This window comes from Mus pahari, chromosome 1 (assembly GCF_900095145.1).
Source record: "Mus pahari chromosome 1, PAHARI_EIJ_v1.1, whole genome shotgun sequence".
In the NCBI taxonomy this organism is placed as follows: Eukaryota; Metazoa; Chordata; class Mammalia; order Rodentia; family Muridae; genus Mus; species Mus pahari.
Genome location: NC_034590.1, coordinates 46,950,143 through 46,969,167, shown reverse-complemented (window position 1 = coordinate 46,969,167; position 19,025 = coordinate 46,950,143). Strand labels below are relative to the sequence as shown.

At 43.9% G+C, this 19,025-nt stretch overlaps 1 protein-coding gene across 8 annotated transcripts in view; it reads left to right on the top strand.

Annotated features, from left to right (window-relative positions):
- Sv2b (synaptic vesicle glycoprotein 2B) overlaps positions 1 to 19,025 on the top strand; it is a 174,085-nt gene that overhangs the window by 36,608 nt on the left and 118,452 nt on the right. The window contains exon 1 of one of the 8 annotated variants that reach the window (XM_029540341.1): positions 17,032 to 17,066. The exons of the other annotated variants lie outside the window; for them this stretch is intronic. The gene's annotated coding sequence lies outside the window, so the exon portion shown is untranslated. Of the gene's footprint in view, positions 1 to 17,031; positions 17,067 to 19,025 lie in introns of those variants that run through there. 8 annotated transcript variants of the gene reach the window in all.

Genomic DNA, 19,025 nt, shown 5'->3' with positions numbered 1-19,025 from the left:
GAGGGGAAGGGGAGTGGGAGGGGGAGGGGGAGGAGAGGATGAATTTTTTTGAGGAATAGGGCAGAGATCTTTTCATCGAGGTAGGCTTTAATTGGGCGTATCTCTCTCCTGTGTGTTGGTTTGTGGAGATCCTGTGGTTAAATTCTCACACACTTCTGGTTGGAGCTAGTTCTTAGCAGTCACTAGCTCATGCATTGGGTGTCTGTCACCTGCTTATCTGTTTCTCAGATCATTACTGTCCACTTTCTTTGCCCTTCTAAAAAAATGTGGAGAAGAGAGCTGCTGTATATCGCTTTCCACACTGGGCTTCCCGGACCAATCAGATTTGGCTTTGTTGCAGGCACCAGATATGTTTGTGTCTCAAAACATCTCCTTCTGCCAAAGGTGTGTTCGTTCTTGCCCTAGCAAGATTTTTGCCATGCTTCGGCGACTGCATATCACTTTGTATTAAGCATAATTGGCCAAGTCCCTCATTAATTGTAGCCTTGCTGAGAGTTGACATCTGGAGTGATAGAACTCTGCTTTCTTATGGCCACAGGCACTGTGCAGAATTCCCTGCTGTCTCAGTTGAACATATGCTAACTCTGAGATTCTCCACACTTCCCCCAAGTTCCCTTAAAATAGAACTATCATTGTGATGGAAGTTGGACGTGCTACAAGCTCTAAGGTGGCAGATCGGGGAATGGCAGAGAATCACATGTTCTTAATGCCCTCATCTGGAACTGGCAGCATTATTTGTAGACTTCTGGGGCTGGGAAAATGACTCAGACAGCAAAGCCCTTGCTGTTCAAAATGGGATCTTGAGTTTGGATCCCAGTACCGGCATAAAACATCAGGGTGAACATACGCATGTGACCCCAGCATTAGGGTGGGGGTGGAGACAGGTGGAACTCTGAAACTCATTGTCCAGCCAGTCTAGTTAGATAGATAAGCTTCAGGTTCTGTGAGAGAATCTGGTTCAAAAACTAAAGTTGTGGTCAAGGAAGAACTCCTAACGTTGACCTCTTTGTCTCCACATGCATTTGCATAATCATGCACATGCATGCACAAGTGCATATACCACACATACCCCTGACTATTTGAATCCTGTTTCCAAAGAATTCCCATCAGTAGGTCTGCTTGGAGGAATAAGAAACTCCGGTTTTGGAAGGATTCTGGTGTGTAGTCCCAATGGAGCTGTTGTTGCCAAATTCAAGCTGTTTGAGCCAGGGCTTCATGCTTTCCCTGATCCTTGGCCGGTGTCACGTAAGCTCTCTGGTGAGCTTTTCTTCAGGAAGACCTGGAATTTTCAGAAGCTGACAGCAGTATAGTGTGCTGTTTCAACCTGGCCTCAATCCATGTGACAGGAGAGTCTGTCAAGGTGCCCTGATGGAGAGAATAGATAGGCCCTGCTTTGAAGGTTGGCTTTGTCACTTACCATTGTGGAGACTATGACAAAATGACCAAATCCCATGAGCCTCATCTAGCTTATCAGAATGACAGTAAGACCAGCAACCATTCTGGGGCCTTTGGTGATGATGGAATGAGAGAATGTAAGTAAGTTACTTAGCTCATTGCCTGGCAGGGTGCGTGCTCTGTAACTAGTCCCTACAGAGGCATAACTTCTTTCTCAGAGGGTGACATTTTTGAGGGTTGTTTTCTGGATGTGGGTCACATTTTGACATTCTTTTCTGCTAAGAGAATGAGATGGTTAATATTGTCAACATGACAGGATCCAGAATTATCCAGAAGACAAAGGTCTGAACACGTTTGTGAGGGAGTTTCCAGACTGAGTTCACTCAGATGGGAAGACCTACCTTAAATGCGGATAGCACCATGCCACTGGCTAGGGCTTGGAGTGGGAAGCTAAGCAATAGCATCTGTTTCTGCTTCCTGACTGGATGCAAAGGGACAATTCTGAGAAGGGATAATTCTGGATCCTGTCAGGTTGACAATATTAACCATCTCATTCTTAGCAGAAAAGAATGTCAAAATGTGATCCAAGTCCAGAAAATGAGCCTCAAAAATAATACCCTCTGAGAAAGAAATAATGCCTCAGTAGGCACTAGTTACAGAGCACACACCCTGCCAGGCAATGAGCTAAGTGATTTCCTTACATTCTCTCCTTATGCTGCCTCATGCTCCTTCTGCCATGCCTTCCCTATCTTGATGGATGGTACCCTCAAACCCAAAAGCCCAAGGCATCTTTTCACTCTTTAAACAACTTCTGGCAGATATTTTGTCCTAGCAACAAGAGAAATAGCTAAGACATGGATTTATAGCACATCACATTTGGGAGATGAAAATGACAACCTTGAATGTTTATGTTTAAAAGAATGATACTCTCTAAAAGATATTGGCAACAAAGCACTTAAGGTCTCATGATGCCCATGTAAGAATCCTTTAGCATTCATGGCAGAGGCATATCATACAGCGCAATGAAGAAATGTTGGTGGCTTTTGCAGGAATATACTGTAGGCTAGGTGTTAGTGGGACTTTGGAGCTCTGCGAGTACGTCTGCATCAGTTCATATGACACAGTGCGAAAGATCTGAGATTTCTCATATTTCACATGCACTTTCAAAGGTCCCTTTTAATTTGGACTTCTTGCTTCTGCTAGGTCTCCGCTGCTATCATCCTTGCTGTAAGAATCTTCTTGCCTTTGCTTTCCTACAGTATGGGTCTCCAATTCCCATGGTTCCTTCTTTGTTACATAAGTGTGTCTAGTCCACTTCAAATAGAGAACCATTTCTTCAGCTCTCTTACTTGCTGTTCTTGCTAATGCATGTTCTCAGGTCCCTGTTGCTCCAACTGACATTCCCAGATCTTATCAAGGGGAAACAGAATAACTTTTTGATAGGAATTCTATTGCTTGCTCTTAATATGCTAGTTTTTTTTCTCATCTCCCTCCAAGACTAATATTTAAGTAATGAGATGCTGAACAAATATAGGCATGATAGTGTGGGTGGTGGTGTTAGTATCAGAGAAAGAAACTGGGTTCAAGATTTTGAGAGTTGAGAAATCTCATGACAAATTTATCACAGAGGAAAAACAAAAGGGAGGGGAAGGAGGAGAGACAGCATTACTAAAGTGCAATACTTCATAGTATCACAATGTGTGTGTGTGTGTGTGTGTGTGTGTGTGTAACGTATCATAGTGTGTGAGTGGAGGTCCAAGGATAATTTTTGGGACCCAGGCTTATAACAAGCCTTCCTACCTCCTGCTGTGCCATTTAACTGACCCCTAAGTTGGTTTTAATCTCAAATTTCCACGAAACTAAAGTCCAGAGATAGTAATATATCCAAGACAGGAAATGAATGATCTGGGACCCACCAGAGTATTAATTAAAACCCAAGTTCTTTGTTATGCTTAACTACTTAATGCTTCCACTATAGAAGACAGTAGGTTTTATTTAATTTAGATGAATTGATTTTATTATTTTACATGCATGTATGTCTGCGTACCACCTGTGTGCCTGGTGCATACAGAGGTCAAAAGAGGGCATCAGACCTCCTAGGACCAGAGTTACAGATGGTTTTAAACTGCCATATGGGTGCTGGAGATCAAACCTAGGTCTTTGGCAAAACCAAGTGCTCTTTACTGCTTGCCAGTTCTCCAGCCCTGATGAGGTCCTTTAAAAAATTAATTTTAGTTTATTTCTTTCTTGTATACATGTATAAAACCAGATGAGAGTTTTTAAAAGGAATTCTCCATCAGAATCACTTACAGAAGATGTATTCAAAATCAGACACCGGGGTCCTATTAGAGAAGACTCCGAACCTTTCCAACTGACTCTAACACACAAGGTTTGGGGACAGTTGGAACAAGTCTCAGTGAAAGTCTGTGGATTCTATCTCTATTACAGGAAAGAGGCTTTTGTCCTGTAAAGCACAAGGTTCTACTCATGTGAGACGCGTGAGTCATGGTCAGACAAGCAATCCTGCTATTTCATTCTTGAGAAAGGGAGAGCACTGAGATGTCTTTTGAGGCTTGGAGCTATGCAACTTCTTTTCAACAACGGCAATGTGGTCACTCCAACCTTGCTTCCGGGAAACTACAGGAGACCAAACACGCTTCACTTTGAAGGATTTAGCTAGTGCTCACACTCCTGCAAGATCTACAGAGGAAGACCAAGGACAAGCTTGGTGGATGTTGTATTTATTTTAAGAAACCAAAAGGTAAACCTCAGGACTGCTGTGTTTCAGGATCAGAATGCTTCAATATGCTTTTTTTCTTGGTGTACATAAAGTATGGAAAATCTTCACATGGATATTGGTGGCGAGTACACACGGCTTTGCAGAAGACTTCTAAATTAATTCTATCTATCTATCTATCTATCTATCTATCTATCTATCTATCTATCTATCTATCTATCATCTATTTATTTATTTAATCAATCTTATTAGCTCTTCAGTTGATCTGTTGAACAACTTTTTTTTTTTTTTTTTTTTTTTTTTTTTTGAGGACAATTTCATGTATCCCATGCTGGTCTTTGAACTGGCTATGTGGCTAATGATGATCCTGAATTCTTGATCCTCCTGTCTCTACCTCTCAAGTGCTGGGATTCCAAACATGGGCAACCTGCTACCTGCCTGTTTGTGGGATATATTATATATAATATATATCATAAACACATCATAAACTTATAAATTGGTTTAGTCTTCTCTAAATAGATGAATACTAGTAATAAATAATGAACAATATTGAATGCCAGGAAAATGATATGCATTTTTCCTTATTCCTTAATGTAAGGTTTCTTAATAATTGATGCCATCTCTCTAGTGGCTTGGGGCCATTCTTAAAAGAGAGACACACCACAGGAAATGCCTAGAGAGGCTTGCTCTGTTGGTGGCAAAGTGTTGACACCACAACCTCTCAAATTTTCTTCTTCCCAACAAAGAGACAGCTCACAGACAAGGACTTAGCTTTTCTAAATCTTGGATGTAAAGTTGAGCCTTCTTTGGCTGCTGGCCTGTTATTTTTCTCTCTCTTTCTCCTTTAAACTAGGAAGGCACTATAATTAACTCTAGCTTGTTTCTAATGGGATAATTAATGTGTGCCTATAGGAGATTGCTGTTTCTCCTTAAGGTGTGATGAATAGGATTGGTTTCCATGAAAGCCACTTAGAATACCAGCAGATGTAGCAATTGGCTCTGGAGAACATTTATACCGAATGGCAAGACATGACTAGTGCTTCTTGGTGAGCTTCAGCAGGGATTAAAGCAGAGTCATTCCCAGACTCCTGCTGGGCTCCCTCTCTGTGGGCTTAGAGGATGGTGAGCAAATGGGAAACCACCCACGCACTCAAACCAGTCAGCTGTGGCTCTGAATATCAACCTATCACGACTGTGGGGTTACTAGTAAGACCCTTAACCTGCGAATCTTCTTTGCTCACCCATAAATGTGTCATAGAATTACTTTGGTCTGAATCATCTCATTTCATATTTGGGAAGCTTCTGCGATTTGTAACTCAATCCATGATCCTACAAGTTGGCTATGAGCCATTGTCCAATTGGACACTGAACTCTCTACTAGCCATTTCTCCAGTGCCTAAGACTTTATATTTATTGAATGAAAAACAATTGATCTTAGCTCATCAGCAATTGCTACAGTAGTGGAGAAGTTAGTGTTGGGCTGTGGACAATTTTTAGTCATATGCTTTTAAAGGAGCTTAGACCTACCATCTAGACTTCGTTAACATCTTGCTGAGTGTTGGGCTTGGTAGCCCTTGAAGGTTATTACTGAGAACTGAGCTGTCTTTTCCTGCATGGTTCTTTTGGTCCTGGCATCTCTGCAACTCCTGAGATGTGATATAAAAGTGAATCACTTTAGAGATGTGCTGGCTCCAGCCCTTGCTTCTGTTCTTCTTCCCTAGCACAGGGGAATCTCTATGTACTCTGATTAAGGTCTACATCTTTCCTTCCATCCTTTGAGACACTCAGTTCACACTTAGACTCATTTCCTAGCAGGTACTGGGAACACACAAGTAGAAAGACACTGTTCTCTCCCTTGGCCAGAAACCCCGCTGATATGCTTGAGCAGAGCTTCATACTTGTCTGACTAGGGGAAAGGAGAGTTAGAATATTAGACTGGGCTCAGCAAAGATGGCTAGAGCTTCAGGGCTCAAGGGGCTATTGATTCCCTATAGTTGGAAGACAGTGAGCAGGTATTGTCACACTGTTTAAGATGGGTAGAAGAATGAAAAAACAGAATTTCATTCATTCTTTCCCTTCCTTCGTTCCTCCCACCCTATATTTTTTTCCTTCTCCCTATTAATAGGGATTAAAAAATCAAGCCCCTTCCACCCAGTGTGTTTATTTCCAGGTACCATCATCTAAATATCTACAGCCACCTGTGCTTTGATCCATGAGACGAGTCTTGAACTGTTGACTTTTCAACATGAACTGAGGCTGTCTGAGGTCTCTCCATCTTTGACATGTTTGGAGTGGAAAGAGAGGAATATTATGCTATCATGTTCTGAGGCGCAAAGCAGGATTTACTTCAGTCATACAGCTGGAAATTTCACATGATCACATCACAGGGATACCTACTGATGAAACTTCCCCAATGCCTGCTGGTTTTTCCTTGAAATGTGCCCTTTCAAGTGCTCAATATGACTTAATAATGGTATAATTATATGCTTCCTGAACTGACTCAAACCCGGCCAGTGGCTGGACCTTATTCATATTCTCTCTCTCTCTCTCTCTCTCTCTCTCTCTCTCTCTCTCTCTCTCTCTCTCTCTCTCTCTCGTTGGTATGGTTTGAGAATCATGCCTCTGATTCAATCCAATGCACTCAGTTCATGGTGGGCTGAATCATATCCCCTGATGTATTGATATTTTCTCCTGAAGGGTGAAAACATTAAGTTCTGCATTAGGGAAACGAGATGTGAATAAAACTTGGTTTTCCCATCCTCTGTTATTAAAGTCAACATGGAAGTGCACCCAGGATGTTTCTCTTCTTGCTTTGATCTTTTCCTGATCGACAAACTTTCCTAGGGAAGGCATAGCTCTCTGTGTTTGTACTGAGTGGGCCTTGACCAAGAAAGCAGGCATCAATCTGACTCCAGTTTTGGTCTTGGGAACTGAGTCCTGAGGCTCACAGAGGCTGTAAGCACAGTCACCTCTGAGCCGTAGGTTAGCAAAGTAGCAGAGCCTGGAGCGAGCAGAGAGCAGATGCTTGCTGGGAACAGAGACAAGAGAACAGATGGCAGTGTGGGGAGGTAAGCCGGAGTGTGGCCTTGCCATCCTTCCACTTTCCAGAGAGTCCTGTGATTAAACTAAAACCCCCTTCTCCCGGGAGGCTGGAAAGAGGGTGTGGTCCCCTTCCATCCACAGGATTCTTCTTAAGCTGACTCAATGAGAGCTGTGGCTTGACTGCAGAGGCTGCCTCATCACATGCAGGCAGCCCTGAGCTGACATGGAACACAAGCTGTGACGACACCTGGGGTGATTCAAACCCTAGTGATTGCTTACAACACAAATTGGGGTCTTACTGAACCTAAACAGGGCCACAAACACCCAAACAGATGAAGCATGACGTTACTGGTGGTGCAGGAGAGTGGATTCCAATTACCAGGTGGTTTCTGAAGAAGAGTTGTCACAGCTTGATAATGTCTCTGACATAACTTGAGACTTGCAATTTATTTGTTTGTTTATTCCAAGGGATAAACAAAATTAGACTCAGACTAATGAAAGTTAAATATAAACAGCCTTGATTCAGTCAGTGCAAGATCAACAGGGACAGATCTATGTGCCAATAAAGTCAGATTTTTTTTTCCTGGTCCATTTCTATGATAGAGAAGCATGCTCAAATTGTGCGGGACATCCTACCAACACAAATACAGGAAAGGCAGAAGTAGGGTAGGATTTTGGGGAAGGGCAAAATTTCAGTAAAATGAAAATTAAAGCTTGTGAACAAAAAGCAGTGCTGTGTGGAATGAACCAAATCTCTTGTTTCCTTGGAAACGACTAAGTTAAGGTATACGTGAACACTGTCTTCAGCCTCAGCAAACCCTTGTGTGAAGCTGGTATACCGGGGCTGGAGAGCAGGCTGCTCTCATGCATCAAAGGGACTTCAAGCAAGAGTGAGATGCTTCACTTTTTGCAGATACACTTCCCAACAGTGAGACTCCAAGTGTCTGATTTTCGAGATCAAGGTTTTGCAAGAAGGCAAGGAAGATCTGGGTATGCGGTATACCTCAGGGAGAAGGGTGTTTCTTTTTGTTCTGAAGCTGGTTTTACCTGTCTCTGGTTACTAGCAGGATGAATGTCAGGATAGACTCAATTGTGTGAGCTGATTTGTAAACTTTGTGGGGTCTTTGGCAGGGAATGTAATGGTTGATGTTTTCTAAAACTTGTGGTGGATTTTTCTCCCTCCTTGCAAATTGCAAAAGTCATATAGTTATTCTAAGTGCCTAGTGTGCTGAGCCAGATTGGGTAGGGGCCACTGGCTTTGCTGCTGTCACTGTTGGAGTTTTCCAGTCTTAAGAAGTGGCACAACATGGGACACTGTTCCCAATTCCCAGTCTGCTGTGCACTGGCTCTCTCGATTTTCTCAGAAGGGGAATTATGCACTATTATTTTTTCAATCATTAAGGAGTTATCACATCTTATACTTTACTAAATGTTCTCTAAAATGAGCCACTTTACATTTAATTGCTACCACAAAAGCAAAGGAATATAACTTGTATAAATTCAAAGTAAGTGTAGCAAAGAAAGGGTGACTAGGTACATCTTTTTTTTTTTTTTTTTTTTCCCTAGGCTTGTTAAATTTCACGAGTTTGAGGCTTAAACTCTGCTTTAAAAATGGTAGGTCGTGAAGGACTGTAATAAATGTCAGGAAAGTTTTAAATTGCTTCCCAACATCACCAAGCACATACCTTTGCCATGCCATGTTAGGAAAGAGGAAAGAGAGACACAAGAAGATATCTTACCAGGTGTCTTACTTTGTTTGTGTTGCTATCACAAAAGATCTGAGTCTGAGACATTTATAAGCAATAGAAACTTATTTTCTACAGTTCTGGAGGACAAGCTGCCCAAGGTCACAAAGCCATCGGATTGAGGGCCTGGTGAGAGAATCTGTGCTTAGAGCATGAGGCTGTATTATTTTGTCATAATGTGGCAGAAATAGCAACCTGGGTGTTCTTGCATGGTGGTATAGATGGAAGGATTGGGGGACCCTCTGAAGCTTTTGAGAGAAGCAATTGGAGTAATAGTAATCTCTTCTCACTTCAGAACCATTTTTCTAGGGCATAAATCCCCACATACGATTTTTAGAGAGACATATCCATTCAAACCAGAGCTCCAGGGTTCAGTTTTGAGAATATGTTTATGTGTTACCTCCAACGTCTACAATGACTTGTGTGCCACTTTTTTTTGGGGGGGGGGGACTGGCATGCTTCAGGAACTCTGGCTGCACTGGCACAGCCTCAAGATGGAGTCCAGTGCTGGTACTCTGTAGATGTGTGTCCTGTAGGCTCATTTTTCCTCATCTGTACAATGGGATTACAATAGTTATTGTCTCTCCTGGTTGTTTTGTGACTATGAGGACCTAGCCCATGGCAAACCATCAGCGCTGTGGTGTGTGTTGTACACAGTTTTTCATAGCCGTGAGTTAGAATTCTGAGACAAGATTGGATCATGGACCCGCCAAATGATCGTGTCTGAATGAGTCTCAGATTGGATCATGGACCTGCCTGACATGATCGTGTCTGAATGAGTCTCAGAGCCAGAGCTGGGTCATCAGAGATCGGAAAACAGAAGGGCAGATTGACTGCTGATGGTCAGTTCCTGTTATATAAAAGGATGCCAACAAGGGTCAGGATGAAATAGGTAAGGGGTGGAGGGGGCAGGAGGGAGTACCAAATGTGGGCCACCTCTCAAGGCATGCTATGCTGAGAAAGGCAAAGGAGGCAGGATTTAATGAAGAAGCACGTGTAGAATGCCACGTGATGACAACTCAGACTTGGGGTGATGCAGTTGCAAGCTAAGGTATGCTGGCAACCGCCAGGAGTGGGATGAGGCAAGACAAAATTCTTCCCTCTTGTCTTCAGAGGGAAGTGGCCTTGCTTTTGACTTGAAGCAATTTATAGGAAAGTTTCCTCTTGTTTTTAAGTCACTATCCAGTTTGTGTTGACCATTGTTATGGTAGGTTCAGGAAACGGATAGACCTTCTATCGAAGAACCTGGGCCCTCAAGGCAGGCCCAGACCACCACGATGGGAGGAAGCAAATGGAGGGGCCTTGGACCTTCTGTCTCATGGCTAATGAGTTGTTATCAGTGAGTTACCTGCCCTAAATATTCACACGTGTTCTAAATCCTGCATCCTTTCCCCACCATATCCTACCTTTCACTAGTCCAGAGAAGCTGCTGAGGGAAGAAGGTTGGTATGAGAAATCCCGTGGGGATGAGTGGGCATGGTTGGGATTTGAGGTGGAACACGGAAGGCAGAGGCAGAGTTGTAAACGACAGAGTCCCCCTCCCCAAGGTCCAAAGTAGACAGCTGTATCCTCAGCTCCTAGAGAGCTCTCAGTGCAGCCGGCCTTAGTTTATCTCAGTACCCGTGGCCCAACTGAGCAGCCTTCTGTACAATGAGTCATCACACGTGGGTTCTGGGTGCGCCCACGTATTGTTAAAATCTGAGAGTGTTTTGTCTCTCTGGTCTCCTCTAGACCTAGGTGCAGGACCTGGTTGTCAATCAATGATACCAAACAAGGCTTTCCATCCTAGATCTGGGTGTGTCTCTTGGGTTTTTGTGCCTGAGTGTTTTGTTTTGTTTTGTTTTGTTTTTTCTGAAAGCTGAAGGTCAAGTTTGGGGATGGACTCAACTGTAACTGCCTGTTACTGAAGGGAGCCCTCCCCTCTCACAATGGCCTTCATGAAAGGGAGGTGGCTATGGCACTGATAACAGCGGCGGGCAAAGTTTCTTCAGTTGAGTTGTAATTGATAAGAGCAAATTTAAGCCGAACCACTTGACCAAGTTGGAAAGATCAGATGTCAGTCAGTGCTTAGATATCATGTGATGGTTCTTGTTCCTGGCAGTTGAGAAAGTCAGTTCAACTGGATTTTCACTCATTAATCCTTGAGACCCATGTGACTTCCCATCTTAACTTTTAAAGTTATCTTCTCTCTTTTCAAGAATCTGTGGGGGCCCAGATACCAGTACTTGCGTGGATTAACGTAGGCATCAACGTAAGATGTGGGTTTCATCGGAGAGAGACAAGGTCAAACAAATCAAGGAATGAAGAGATTTTTGAAATTGTTTTCTCATTAATTTATTTATTCATTTTACATTTCAATATCAGCAACCCTTCTCCTCCCAGTACCCCCTACAATGATCCTCCCTTCATCCCCCCTTTCCTTCCCTGAGAAGGGGGAGCATCCATCTCCCCACCCCACTCCCATATCAATTTACTGCAGGATCAGATGCACCCTCTCCCATTGAGACCAGAGAAGGTGGCTCAGTTAAAGGAATGGGATTCACAGGAAGGCAACAGGTCCAGGGACAGCCTATGGTCCAGTTGTTGGGGCACCCACATGAAAACAAAACTGCACATCTGTACCTTTGTGCAGGGGGAGGGAGCTAGGTCCAGCCCACTCTTTGGTTGGTAGTTCAGTCCCTGGAACCCCCTCAAGGTTCCAGGTTAGTTGACTCTGTTGGTCCTCCTGTGGAGTCCCTGATCTCATGAAGAGATATTTTATGTTCCTGTCATGGAGGGCTCCAGGCCACTGAAGGCTGGAGTCTAGTAGAAATGTCTCAGGGGGATTCAACTGCCTGTGGCATTTGGGAATGAGCACTACCAAGGCATCCCAGTGAGCTCTCTTCCATGTCACACAGGATGAGAGGCTCTGGGTGACACAGGGACTGCTTGGAGATGGAGTCTCCTGTGTGAGGGTAGCTGTTGAGCATGTACTCCTGGGAAAGGTTTGTGAGAGACTTGGGGACTTACAGGGTTAGTCGACCATAAGGACCCCAGAACTCCCATTTCTTCCTTTTCTAGTGATTCTTCTCAGGGGCCAACACGGAGAGTTCAAGCAGAGGAAAACTTGAGCCTCATGAAAATCAGAAGGCTGGGAAACAGACACAGGAACTGAGGACTTGGGCAAACTCAGAGGAGCAGAAGCAGATTAGCGAGGGAAAGAGGCTCAGGAGAGATTGGTGCCAGTGGCTCTGGGCTGACCATACTTCCTGGTGACCGACCTGGCTTAAACGTACAAGGTCAAGCCAAGCACTTGTCCTTCTCCAGTAATTTCTAGTCCAATTTCCATGTCAGATAGTCAAATAAATGGAGATGTGATCAATTCAGTGTGACAATCAAAACTTCCCAGGGAAACTCCTATGACCTGCTTCAAACAATGCCTGGAAAGCCACTGGGGCTGTAACAGCCTGTTAGCCTTTGTTATCAGGCATAAACTCCCCAGGTTTATGAGCCACATGGAGAACTCCTCACTTCCTTTATGTGGGCTGCTAATTGGAATTTTTATGTTTTCATAAAGTGGTACCACAGATGCCTCACATGGAAGCTAAAGGCTCAGATAACCAGAACAGGCAGGATCCTGCCTTCTTGCTACCCAGGGTCTTCTGTTGTTACCCTCGACTGTGGTGGAGACTCAGGTCAGGAGCTAGTCAAAGCCCTGTGGATGTCACACATGCAATCCTGACAGCAGGTGGCTGGGGCTGAATTTGGAAATTCAGAGTAGGATTGGGGAAGACTTCTTCCTTTTTCTCCATTCCTACTGTGGTGGTTTGTATGTTTTTGGACCAGGGAGTGGCACCATTTGGAGGTGTGGCCTTGTTGGAATAGGTGCGACCTGGTTGGAGTAGTTGTGTCACTGTGGGTGTGGGCTTAATACTCTCACCCTTGGTGCCTGGAAGTCAGTCTTCCACTAGCAGTCCTTGGATGAAGACGTAGAATTCTCATCTCTGCCTGCGCCATGCCTGCCTGGATGCTGCCATGCTCCCACCTTGATGATAATGGACTGAACCTCTGAACCTGTAAGCCAGCCCCAATTAAATGTTGTTGTTGTTGTTGTTGTTGTTTTAATAAGACTTGCCTTGGTCATGGTGTCTGTTCACAGCAATAAAACCCTGACTAATATACTCACCCTTATCAAAGTCCTCTGAGACTTCAGGGAAGTATTCTCCAGAGGAAATGGATGCAAATTCACCAGGGACATGTGGATAACAGATGGGTTGTGTTAGATGCTCTAGGACTCAGTGGGATGAGTTCAGAGACCCCACCTTTCTGTCTCTTGTTCCCCTTTCTTCTCTTTCTGCCCATCCCAGCTACATAATAAATATTATTTCCACCTTTCTTCCTGTCTCCAGGATGATTTTATCTAGAGTAATGCATAGATTTCTTTGAGACTCTTCTCATAAAATTTTAAACAAGTTTTATTAGCATATATTAATTATACATAATAATGGGTTTCATTATGAGTTTTTCATGCATATGATGATATAGTTTGGCTGTATTCACCCTCCCTTGACCCTTTATTATCTCCCTCCAACTCCTCTTGATTCCTTCCTGCTTCCAAATAGTCTTCCCTCTAGCTTCACTTCCTCTGGGACTGTGTGTTGATGAATCCAACCTTGTTCATTCCTGCACAAGTCACCACAGCTGCTGTGACATCATGCGTGTGAAGCTACATCATGTTCAGAAGACAGCGTTCTTCAATGACACCCTTTCTCCAGCTCTCACACTCTCTCTGGCCCTTGTCGGGATGCTGAAGGGAATGGTGCACGCTTCTCATTTAAGGCTGAGCATTCAACAGTCATTTATTTTCAGCACTTTGACTAGTTACCAGCCTCTGCATAAACATACACATTTAGAGTTACTATTTGATATGTACATTGTATCCATTTAGCAAAACAGCAGGAGTATCCTTCCCAGCAAAGCAGATGGCCTCTCCAGCCAGGGGATTTTTGACCCCCAGGACAAAACCATGTTTTCGATACTGAGAATGTCCTCAACACCAAAAGTCTGTTCTAAGCACTTTGTATGTTGTTTCTCATTTATTCCACACTACAGCTCTGTCATGAGAATGCTGCTGTCAACCCATCATGCAGAGAGGATGAAGCACATCCGAGTTAACAGGGAGTAGAGTTAAGAGGCAGAGCCAGGATTTGAACTAGAGTATAGAACAAGACTCTACTGGTAGAATGAAGAACAAGGTCATCAGGTTGGGTGGGATCCAGTGTCTTTTACCACTTGGCTTCATCTGCCTTGTCTCTTGGGTCTGCTTCAGAGTACACCATGTGCCTTCATCAAGATCAGGTGCTACCTTAGCGTCACCAAGTTTGCCCCCCCCCCCCCCAGGATCCTCTAGGTTTACCGAGTTCTGAGCATGTAGGCCAGGGATGCTGATCTTGGGTTTAGAGGATTTGGTGAAGTCCTGACTTTTCTCCCTCCCTCTCTCTGTGCCCGTGAGTGGTCGGCTTCCTTCTCTGACCTTTGCTGTCTTCACCCGTGGGAGGTAGAGCTTGGACTCAGCACCTTCTGCTTATGTCTAGCTCAGACACTTGGAAGCTCCGTAATGTGCACACCGTGGTGCTCCAGATGAACGGAGATGAGTGATGGATTTCGATTATATCTTTATATCTTTATATCTTAGTCCAGTATCTGAGTGCACATTGACTCCACGTTTCCAAGGGAGCCTCTGATTTGGCTGGTTTGCCCTATCACGTGTATGACTTAAATAGCCAGTGTTTTGCATTTCCTTAGTTGTTGTAGCATATTATTAGAGACTAGTGCTAAGAAACAAATTCTGCACATGCTCAGTACATATGAATGCTTTGGAACATTCTTCATCCATGATGTAGAGCCCACAGACATGGGCACACTACTTGTCAACAAAACAGACAGAACTAGTGATATATCAACAACACGGACTTCAAAACTGTATGTCAAATGAAACAAGCCAAGCATACACACCACAAAATTGTATGATTCCATCTATAGGAAACTCTAGAAAAGGCCTATCCTTTATACATGGATAGTTTCTTGGGGGCTGGAATGGAAGCAGGGGTTAATGGTAGCAACATGGAATGATGGTGTATTCTAAGCCTGGGCTATGGCAATGCCTATAAAATGTGATTTCTCAAACCCAGAGATAAATGTAGGTCGTATATAAATAAAGTAACTGAATTTGAGAGTAAAACAGGAAAAGTACAAAATAAAATATTGGAGTAGCATAAAGGCTTACAGAAGCAAGAAATTACTAAGAGAAATATATTGAACAACATAAACATTTTTTACAAATCCATGACAAAGACATTTAAAATGTGAGGCTGGAGCGCTGCCTGAGCAATTGAGATCAAGGATCTCTTTTGTAGAGGACATGAGTTCAGTTCTCAGCACCCAATTATCTAGCTGTGTAGCCATGTAGCCATGTAAATAAAACCTTAAACCTGTCCCAGGCATTTTGAAATGTGAAGAACTGACTGTCTGGAAGTATAAACTAATTTATTTTTAGAGATTATTGAGATTGTACCTGTTAACATTTAAAATGTATACTCTTTTAGTAAAGTTATTCCTGTTCTAACAAGCTGTCTTCTAGAGAGACAAAATGCACATACATTCAGGCAAATGCCTGAGATTACTTGCTGGGTTACTGGAAAATAACAAGAAATAGGGGCAGGTGCATTTTCAAAAATAGGGATGTGCTTGAATATACTTTGTTGCATCAAAAATAATAGCAAGTAATGTAATATTGTTCAGCTCAGGAAGAAGGAGAAGTGTTCTCACGGACTAGGAAAACTGTCGGCTACTGATTGCTTTTCTGTTCCTGTAACAAGTCAGACATGTCTGATTCCTGAGCATTGGTTTTGTGTTTCTGTTGTTCTGTTGGCAAATTCTGGCTCCACCCTGTAGGTTCCAACTCCAACGGTATTTTACCATTTCCGGCCCTGGTAGGTGTGCGTGCTTTCGTGGGGTGTACCTCTGCGCCAGAATAGAGTCTGGGGCTAGTCTTGGCTGCTATCAGTTTTTATGGGGTTTGTTCTGTGGCGTTGGGCTAGGAAATGATAAGGTCATTCCAATTTCTGATCATCCCCATACTTTCTGGCTCCCAGGGTCCCGCCTTTCCTTGCCCTGCCCCCCCCCCAACTAGAAATTTGAGGTTTATTCTTCCTGCTCAATTCTCTAAATTCAATGGATAGGCCTCTTGAGTCGAAACAGTGAGATAAACAGAAAAAAAAATTAAAGGGACTCTGCTCACACTTTTTAGACGAAAGGCTCCCTTTCCAGTGGTCATAAGAGAGGATTTCTCTCAGGGTTTGGTGCTTGTGTGGCTGTGAGGATGCAGGTTCTTGACTGTGGTTAACTTGGGACATGGGCAGCCAGGAGGAAGAACGTGAGGAGGCCACTGCATTTGGTGTCTCACAGGTGTCCTCCTTACGGGTCTTCAGGGCACGAAAAGGAAAATTTTCCCAGTAGATGTGTCTGTTGGTCTCTATGGGAGGAGGGTGAGCCAGAAGAATTGAGAGTTGAAAGAAAGTCAAGCCAGGAAACCCCCTCTACGGTCTCTTCCCTGTGTTTTGATTTTCCTCTCCAGCATGCCTGCTATTATTTGCCTTTTTAAATCTCTCCTGTAGTTGCTCTATCTAGTTTGTGCAGAGGTTTTCATTGCAACCAGCAGGAGAGATGGAGCAAAGTCTATTCCTTCATGCAGCTAAACTGTTAGGAATGTAAATGACAGTGAGCCCCTAAGCCCTTAGAGCAAATTAAAGGACAGTGTGGGCCTTGGCTGTGGAGGTCTCCTGTACACAGAGAAAAGCTAGGCTGAAGTCCCTCTCCTTAACTAAGCAGTTTACTGTTACTTTATAAATGACCCCTCTCATGGTCCATTGGTCATCTGAGGTCTGTAGGGTATTTCTTTATCTTTTTGCATCTGAGAGATTAGTTCCATCTTTTTCTCCTCCCTCATGAGTTACAGGGTGCTTCCTATTTAAGAAGGACTTACCAATATGCACCCATCTCTCTTTTCTCACAACAGCTGAGGGAAGAGACTCAATCACAGGAACACACAGTGTTGATGTAAAGCTTCTCCCTCGACTGTATGTGTACAGGAAATCTTCTGGCTGCTGGTGAGTGTCGTGGGAAGGCAGACAAGACCTCACCACAAGGAAGCTCATTCTAAGGTGTGAAAGGTGCACAGGAAATGGGTTACTGAGGAGTAAGTGAGGTCATTGTAAGCGGTGTTAGTGAGCAGGGTGACGCGTAGAGATGGAGTGGGGTGGAGTTGCATTGGTGTGGACAGTTGGTGGAAAGAACTAAGTTAACAATTTGTTCACGAGTACGTTACCTAACCACTTGGCATCACCCTCTTGTGTGATATGCCTGTGATTTTCATTGCGAAAATCAGTAGTTGAGACACATGCTCAGAAAAGAATCAGTGACTTTCCTATTGGTGAAGTCATTGTAGAGACCATTGTCTTAGGGTTTTACTGCTGTGAAGAGACACCGTGACCAAGGCAACTCTTACAAGGACAACATTTAATAGTGGCTGGCTTATAGGTTCAGAGGTTCAGTCCATTATCATCAAGGTGGGAGCATGGCAGTGTCCAGGCAGGCATGGTGCAGGAGGAGCTGAGAGTTCTTCATCTTCATTTGAAGGCAGCTAAGAGAGGATTGGCTTCTACTTGGCTAGGAGGGAGGTCTCATTACCCACCCCGACAGTGAGACACTTCCTCCAACAAGGCCACACCTTCTAATAATGCCACTCCCTGGGCCAAGCGTATTCAAATCGCTCAAACCATTCATTATCCATTTTTAGTTAAGCTGTTCTGCTGTTTGTTGGGGTAGTGGGAACAGGGTCTTTACAATGAGGCGCTTTGACTTCAGAACATAGCTGCCACATGACCTCAGGCAAGCACTTGGATCTGTAGGTGCTTCAGTTTCACCGTTTCTAAACCAGTGCTTCTCAACCTTCCAAATGCTGCAGCCCTTTAAGATCATATCGTGGTGACCCCAACCATAAAATCATTTCATTGTTACTTCATAAATGTAACTTTGCTTTTATGAATCGTAATATAAATGTCAGCATTTTCTGATGGTCGTAGGGAAACCCCTGTGACGGTCATTCAACCTCAGAAGGGCTGCGATCCACAGGTTGAGAACAGCTGCCAAATGGAAGTACGAATAGTGCTCACTAGTGGCATTATTAGCACAATTACATATAATGTGTACAAAACACACAGTAAGTTGTCCACAGGAGTATTGCTACCACCTTTCTGAGCATGAGGGGTTTGGGTGCTTGCTGGGGGTCAGGGCTGGGTGCTTGGTGAATCTCTGTGCCCTTGCCTGTCTGGAGCTGTGGCTGCTCACTGCACCCACAGGGTTGTGTGTCATGCTGGCAGCTAATTTTCCCTGAGCGATGGGCTGGAATGGATCACAGAGGCTGTGCTCACATCTGTAAAAGGCACAGACCACTAAAATGGCCTCATCTCTGCTCGTGAGGAAAATGGATAGCTGCGGCAGATGTATTGATCAGACAGCAGTTTTTCTCCCTTTTTGAAAAATGCTGTGCTTAACCCGCAAAGGCTGGCTCTGGTAGTTTATGCTTTCTTCTTTTGGCTTTCTGACAAAGCCTTGGCAGTGTTCTGAGAAGATGTTGAAGGGGATCTGCTGTTGAATATTCTGTGCCTCATGGATCACACATGGAGAGAGATGAGTGGAGTTAGGAACATCACAGTCCTTACCATCATTTGGATAACCATGTCTTGAAACACCAATCTGAGGACCCCATTTTGTGGGTTGAAGCTCAGTTGTGATGCAAAAACTTTTCAGATTGGTAGTAGTGTTGGTGGTCCTGCTGTGTGATGGAGCAGTGGATAGCTATATTTGTTTAAGCACACTGGCTGGGGCTAGGGAGATAGCTCAACTGGTAAGGTACTTGCTTTGCAAGTATGATGGATGAACTGAGTTTTATGCCCAGAATCCACATTAAAAACTGAACAAAACTGGAGTATGATGTTATGTGTATTTAATCCCAGTGCTGTGGGCAGGGGCAGGGGCAGGGGCAGGGGCAGGGGCAGGGGCAGGGG